The sequence below is a fragment of the Leptinotarsa decemlineata genome, unplaced genomic scaffold, assembly GCF_025532065.1.
Source record: "Leptinotarsa decemlineata unplaced genomic scaffold, Ldec_3_MD MMD2_tig00003736_RagTag_RagTag, whole genome shotgun sequence".
NCBI lineage: Eukaryota > Metazoa > Arthropoda > Insecta > Coleoptera > Chrysomelidae > Leptinotarsa > Leptinotarsa decemlineata.
Window position 1 is genome coordinate 5,689,037 of NW_027412593.1, and position 7,637 is coordinate 5,696,673.

A 7,637-nucleotide genomic window follows, 5' to 3' on the forward strand; every position below is an offset into this window, starting at 1 on the left:
TTTTGCACAAAAAATCTCCAATATATATGAAGAGATAATAGGCATATAATAAAGATATTATTAGTAATAATAATTTCATATTTGAATATTCCCCATAAAATATCTTCACACTATTTTGGTTTATGCTGTCAATACCTGCAAGCATCGATGTTTCAGTGACCCCTACAATGTCATAGTCTGCAGCAAAAATCTGATCATAATTTGTTGGTAACAATATGACTGACACATATTCAACATGACCTGACGTTATAGAAATATACAAATTTTTCAAGAAATCAGAGCACCAAAAGAAAAAGTATTAATTTTTGTGAGAAAGAGCTCAATCCATTTTATTGGTTGAATCACCAGTTAATGTTATTGGCAATACTGCAAACCAGCTGTCTACCTCATGTTATATATTTTGTTGTAGTATATGCGAGCTGAAAATAAATCTCGTGCACATTTGTGAGTCATGGATAATTAATAATGATTTATAGGTAATTTTTTTGTATTTTGTATAACTCATTTCCTTTTGTATCTGAATGAATTAGTACTATCATTTATATAACTGAATTAGGCATTTCTATTTGTATCTAAATGAAATAGTGTTATCTGTAGAGTAGGGAGGGTGAGTGTAGGCCACATGTGACCTATTGTACATCCTCCCGAAGAGTTGTCCTCCTAGGTCATCGTCCATCCTGTCCTTTCCAGGAAGATAGACAGGTCACTGGGAGACATCTCCTTTATATCGGCAGGTGTAGGCCAAGACTCGCCAAACACACACTCTCCTATTGACGATAACTCCGGACACTCGCATAGGACATTCCTGACAGTTTCATCTTCCTGTTCACACATCCTGCATAGAGGTGTGTCCACTAGCCCCATATTATGGAGGTGTTTCCTTAGTTGACAGTGGCCAGTCAGAAATCCTACTGTTGAGCGTAAATTTTTCCTGGTCATCGCCAGATATTTCTTCTGCGCCAGCTTACCCAGGTCGCCCAGGGTGATCCTGGCAAGATTGCATCTATTGATTCCATTCCATCTCTTGAGATTGAGCATGGGTGTGACGATTGGCTAGTTCCGCAATTGTCGAAGTCATCAGGCCGTAGGTGTCACTAGGTCCTAAAATTCTTAGTCCAGCCGCTTCCTTGGCTAAAGAGTCGGCAATGCGATTACCTTTACTCGTGTCATGACCTTTGATCCACCTCAGGATAATGTTCTTATCTACCGAGGCTTTGGCTAAATCTTGGTGGCACACTAGTACTAGCCCTGAGGTAACAAGTTGTCTGTTCAAGGCTATAAGGGCTTGTCTGCTATCAGTGCAGATTGTTATATTTTTGCCAGAAATTCCTTTCCTGGTTATATCTTTTGTGGCGATTGAGATACCAGCCAGTTCTGTTTGAACCACGCTGGTATTTTTTTCCATTCCTCACTTAATCCTTAGGCTTAGTGATCTGAAGTACACTCCACATCCTGAGTTTTCTTTGGTTTTTGAGCCGTCTATATATATACGTATTGCATTTGTAGCATCTGACTCTGTGTTCTGTTTCATTTGTATTTTGTAGGGTTTATTTAACACAAACCTGGGTTCAATTACATTCCTGGTTGCCTGCAGCAGAGGTTGCGCAGTAAGCGCTTCTCGTCATAGGCTCAGCCTCATTTGACCCATTCACACTTCGAGGTTTACACCAGCCGTCCGCAAACGTAACATGGCCTCCTTAACGTACAGATCCAGAGGGGTCAGACCAGTCATTAATTCCATACCATTAGTATAATTGAATTATTAATTTTCCTCTATAAATGGGATTGCATGTTGAAAAGTAAGACCCTTTACCTCTCTCTCAGCTCGCACAAGTCCCCAGAAGACTTTTGAGCGTTGCTCTTATGCAGTTGACAATTTGAGATTTTGAATGGTTCGTCTTTTCTGCATTAAAAAAAAATGCATCAGAATGTTCAATAATCAGTTTTTACTTTCACTTGCCCATTAGCTTCCATAATGTAAATATACCCAATAACATCGGACACCTCTAATCTCAAACGCAACTTCACCGGCAGATGAGTACACAGTATAACCGAAAAGACAGGCATTGAAACATTTTATGGTAGGTCACGCACTCGGCCATGACAAAGAAAGGTGAAACTTACTCTAGCTGATGTCAGTGTGATCAGGTCCGGCCTTTGGGCTTTTCGCCAGACGGACAAAATATAAGTTTGGAGCCCACACTCCTCGAAATTTTTCTGAAAGTCCCTTGTTATGATCGAAAATTGCAGGAAAATTACAATACCCTGATAAATACATTGATGGTAAAAAAACGTTCTTCACAACGAGGCTTTAGAAACAGAAAATAAACTTTAAATTGGATCAAACCCAATAATTTATTGTATTACATAATTCATTAGATATATATGTTTGTCACAATATTATAAAAAACAACTAACTTTTCCTTTAAATAATCAAAATAATAGATAACTTTATTCATTTCAACAAATGGAAATGTGGAGTACGATTTTTCAGTGTTTTTCAACTCAAACAAGAAGAATTGTTAGAGTTCTATGGTTTTTATATTCCATGTCATATGACACAATGTCGTTATGTATTAGTAGTAACTTTGGTAGTGATGTACGTTTATAATAAAAAGGCAGACCACTGCGGTATTTTTTCCTTTATTTAAAATATAACGTTCTCCATTTAATGCACAAATAACAGCTTATGGGCCCAGAAGATCTACCTACAGGACACAACTGGAAGTTGAACAAAATGGAGGCGAAAAAGTTTAGAATATTTTTATTCGATGGAACAGATTTCGGCAGCTGGAAATTTAGGCTGGAAGCAATCCTTGATCAGTACAACTTGAAATTATTCGTGGAAGATTTAGCTACCATTACCAATGGGAAAACACCAGAGGAAAACTGGCCTTGAGTAAACTAGAAAAAAAGTGTAAGGCTATTATAATCAATCATATATCAGATGAACAGCTAGAATATATTAAAGACCAAAAATCAGCCAAGGGAATTATTGACACCTTGAAGTCAGTGTTTGAAAGGTAAACAATTTCAAGTCAGTTATTTATACGAAAGAGATTACTGACCCTCAGATATCAAGAAGATGATGATATGAATCAGTATCTACTTTAGTTCGATAAGCTTATCAAAGAATTGAAGGAATCTAGAGCTAATGTAGAAGATTCCGATGCTATATGTCATTTGTTACTAAGTTTGTGGCTGCTTTGGAAACTATTGATCAATCAAAGTTATCGTTGGAATTTGTGAAGGCTCGTCTCTTGGATGAGAGAAACAAGAGAAAGAACTCTGGAAGTATTACCAGCATCTCCCAATGGTCAACAGCTTTTGGAACTCAAAACTTCAGTTATAACTGCGGAAAGTCTGGCCATAAGAGAAATGAATGTCGCAGTAAACCCCAAAATAGAAGTTTCAGTCACCATAATAAAAACCATGGAACTCTAACACAAGACTTGAAGCTTGTGTATTCATCTGTATCAACAAACATTTTAGAAGCCTACAGTGATTCAGATTGGGCTAGTGATATTAACACAGGCATATCTACCTCAGGTTGTGTTATAAAAGTTATCGGAAATTTAGTGCAATGGACATCTCGAAAACAAAATGGTGTTGCTCTCTCATCCTGTGATGCTGAATATATAGCACTTAGCTCTACCATAACAGAAGTGTTGTGGGTCCAAAAGGTTTTGTTGGATCTTGGTTTTCAGTTGATTAGTCCAACAGAAATATTTGAAGACAATCAAAGTGTTATATTTGTAGCAAATCAAGACAAATGTGAAAACAAACTGAAACATACTGATATCAAGTTGAGTTTTGTACAAGATATAGTACGCAAAAACTTGGTTAAAATATCCTATGTAGAATCAATTCTGCAACAAGCCGATGTATTTACGAAAGGTTTAAATTCTGTTCAATTCAACAACATTCTATCACTTTTAGGTTATGAATAATGTTTATTTTTTTGACTTTCGTTAAATTGTGGGTGGGTGTTAGAGTTCTATGGTTTTTATGTTCCATATCATATGACACAATATCGTTATGTATTAGTAGTAACTTTGGTAGTGGTGTATGTTTATAATAAAAAGGCAAACCACTATGGTATTTTGTCGTTTATTTAAAATATAACGTTCTCCATTCAGTGCACAAATAAAAAGAATTAGGTATTTATATAAAGATCAAGTTACAAATTATATTTTTTTATCTACACTAGTAAATCTCGTGTGAATATTTTATATCAAATAAATTGTGACTTAGAATGAATTCAAAGTTTACTTTCTCCGTTTTACAGCATATGAAAAAACTTGTTTTCGAAAAAACAACTTTATTTTATTCTTTAGTTATCGCTGGACATGTTCCTCAGTCGGATCATTTCATTCAATGTGTCATTGTTGCATGTTCGATCCCTACAATATTTGTTTGAGAATCACCAATTATTCTTTTTCTTTGCCGAATTATAACTCTTTAAAATTGGTTTGTGAACAGGGTTACCAAACATCCCGGATTTTAAGGAACAGTCCCTCAATTCATACTTTTGTCCCGCGTCTCGGTAAACTTTGCTGAAGGACCAAATTTATTTATTAGTCAAGAAACTAGAAAATAGAATAGAATACAGTTTTTACGAATTTTTGTTGAAAATTCAGTAAGGAAATTAGATTAATTCAAAAGAAAAAGTTTGAGCGGTGAATTCAAGATGTTTTTGAAAACAGCAGTAAAATACTTGAAGAAATTATTTGATTTCACGGATGCCAATCCCCTATTTATTTCAAGAACAATGGCCTTATATCACAATCTTTAATTCAATGACTTGACCTCTATCGTCGAGCAAATGAAGCTTGATGAATGGGTATCCCTAGACGATTTATACGACGAATTTTCGACAATAAAAGACTGTATTGAAATGCTTGTAGCGGAAAAGCAAATAAGCGTGGGGAGTAAATGGAAAATGCTATTTCAAAAGAGCCCCGAGCTGCCAAATTTATTTAAGGTTGTCTCATTTTGCTTGAGCATTCCATCATCAAATGCTTTCGTGGAAAGGGGGTTTTCACATATAAACAGATGTACTGCACAATTGATGAAAGCTGAACTAATTGTAACTATTAACTCTGCGTCCACGAGCTGCAGTGAATTTTTTGACAACATGAAGAAAAATCCGAATATGAAAAAAATAATCACTGCAGTAAAGTCAAACACTAAATAGAATTTTCTGAAAAAATAAAAGTTGATTGAAATTTGCAATGGATTGATCTATAAGGAAGACTTTTTCAGAAAGAAAATGAAGCGGCAATTTAAGAAACTATGTTGAATGATATAAATTTAAAAAAAATATTTCATCTTTCACAAAAATAACATTTTATAAAACCTTTAAAACCAAAGAAATATATGTTAAGTAAACCACTATGTCATTTGTATCTCCGGTTTTCAAAAAACTTGAGCACCATAAACATGTCCCTTATTCTTATCATCACAATTTGGAAACCCTGTTTATGAACCATCTTGTTTTCCGCTATTTTGATGTTTCCCCTTGAAGCCCGTCATCTGATATCCATATCATGGAGATGCATGCATGCATGCACCATCTTTGGGAGTCCACCATATTCGATTCAGAGTGACTTACCAAACAGAGTTACCAACCGTGAAGCGCCTCAAACTGACTGAAACGTGTAAAACAATTTTTATTTGTATATGGTCAATTTCAGTTGCTGCAGTTTGTAGAGTGAATCCAACGGAAAAAATGAACTGATCTTCAACATTTGAGTAGATTGAAGAAAATTTGCTCATTTTTGAGGAAGAACCCTAATAATAGAATATTTTCGAAAACTGCACAAAATTTCAATCTGTCAACATTATGGTTGCTATATTCGACATTGAAATCTACAACATCAAAAAAAATACAGGTACCAGTTAAGTTTCAACGTCACAAGCTATCTTTTTGATTCCTGTCAGTTCTTCCAGAGTTACTTTTATCATATTGTTACTGTAATTTGTTTATGAAATGTAAAGACATTGTGCGTTACAATATGCCGAGTGTAATTACTGATGAACATCAATAATATATAATTCACTACGAAAAAGCTACTGTGTTATCGAAACATGTGATATCTTTTAAAAATAATGTTTCTGGAAATCAAATCGTAGGGTGTAGTTTATGATACTCAAGGGTTGTTGTACATTCGCAAATAAATTCAAATGAATTTCATATTGGACATTTCGATAACGTAGCTTATGATATGACCTTCTAAATTCGGGTTTTGTTGATTCATAATCTTGGTTTGAGTCAGCATTCATGAACTGTCCTACATTAAACGAACAATAATAAGAGATGACATAATCCATCGATATTGCACTTTCAATATAAGATATCTCTGAGAGTGTATTGTTTCATTTGTTGCCACATGACTGGACATCAGTCTTTTGGCAAGAGTGGTGTTTTCTGACATTCGAAGAGCCTTCAGATAATCAATAATAATAATAATATTTATCATCTTCTTTATCATCTTCATCTTTATGAAATTTTGGGTTTTAACTAGGACTATGTCTATTAATCCAAATCTTAACAGGATTATTTTCAGCTATACATTACTATCCAAACATTGAATTAGCTTTTAATAGAGTTTCTCATATTTATCGTGATGTTAATTATAGTCGACTAATTCGAACCCTTCATGCTAATGGAGCATCATTTTTCTTTATTTGTTTATATTTACATATTGGACGAGGAATTTATTATAGATCTTACATATTAACTGAAACGTGAATAATTGGTGTAACACTCTTGTTTATAGTTATAGCAACAGCCTTCTTAGGTTATGTATTACCTTGAGGTCAAATATCTTTTTGAGGAGCAACTGTTATTACAAATTTAATTTCCGCAATTCCTTATTTAGGTAAAATAATTGTACAATAAATTTGAGGTGGGTTTGCTCTTGATAATGCTACATTAACTCGATTTTTCACCTTTCATTTCATTTTACCTTTTATTGTTTCAGCTTTAATCATAATTCACTTATTATCCTTACATCAAACAGGATCTAGTAATCCCTTAGGAACTAAAAGAAATATTGATGAAATTACTTTTCATCCTAATTTTTCATTAAAAAATTTAGTTGGATTTATTATCTTATTATTTATACTAATTTCATTGATTCTATATCAACCTTACTTATTAGGTGACCCTGCCAATTTCACTCCTGCCAATCCTTTAGTCACCCCAATTCATATTCAACCAGAATGATATTTCTTATTTGCTTTATTCTATTATTCTTTATTCTGTCATTAATGCAATTCAACTGTTTTCTTTGAAAATTGATGACTATTATCAAAAAAATAAAGTGAATATGTTTAAAAAATATGTTTATCCGTTAACCAGCTGTCGCAACCCTACCAACGAGAACCCTCAGAAGTCGAAACTTGTGCGAGCTAAGGACTAACGAGGTCTTACCTTTTAACGTATGATTCCCAACACGGGTTGGACGATAGCGAGTGAAAATCGATCGTTCAGCCTGCGGCTTGAACCACCGACCAACACGGTAGTCGATCCTTTCTTATTACACTTCTATAACCAACAAAATTTCAGCCTTCGAAAATATATCGGTACGGAGAAACATTATGAAAAGGTTACTTCATTTTATGAACGCGCC

The 7,637-nt window shown here is 34.4% G+C and overlaps 1 pseudogene; it reads left to right on the forward strand.

The window, feature by feature from the left end:
- The first annotated feature begins 3,176 nt into the window (after positions 1–3,176).
- On the forward strand, positions 3,177–7,276 carry LOC141483528 (cytochrome b-like; annotated as a pseudogene).
- Positions 7,277–7,637: the final 361 nt, after the last annotated feature.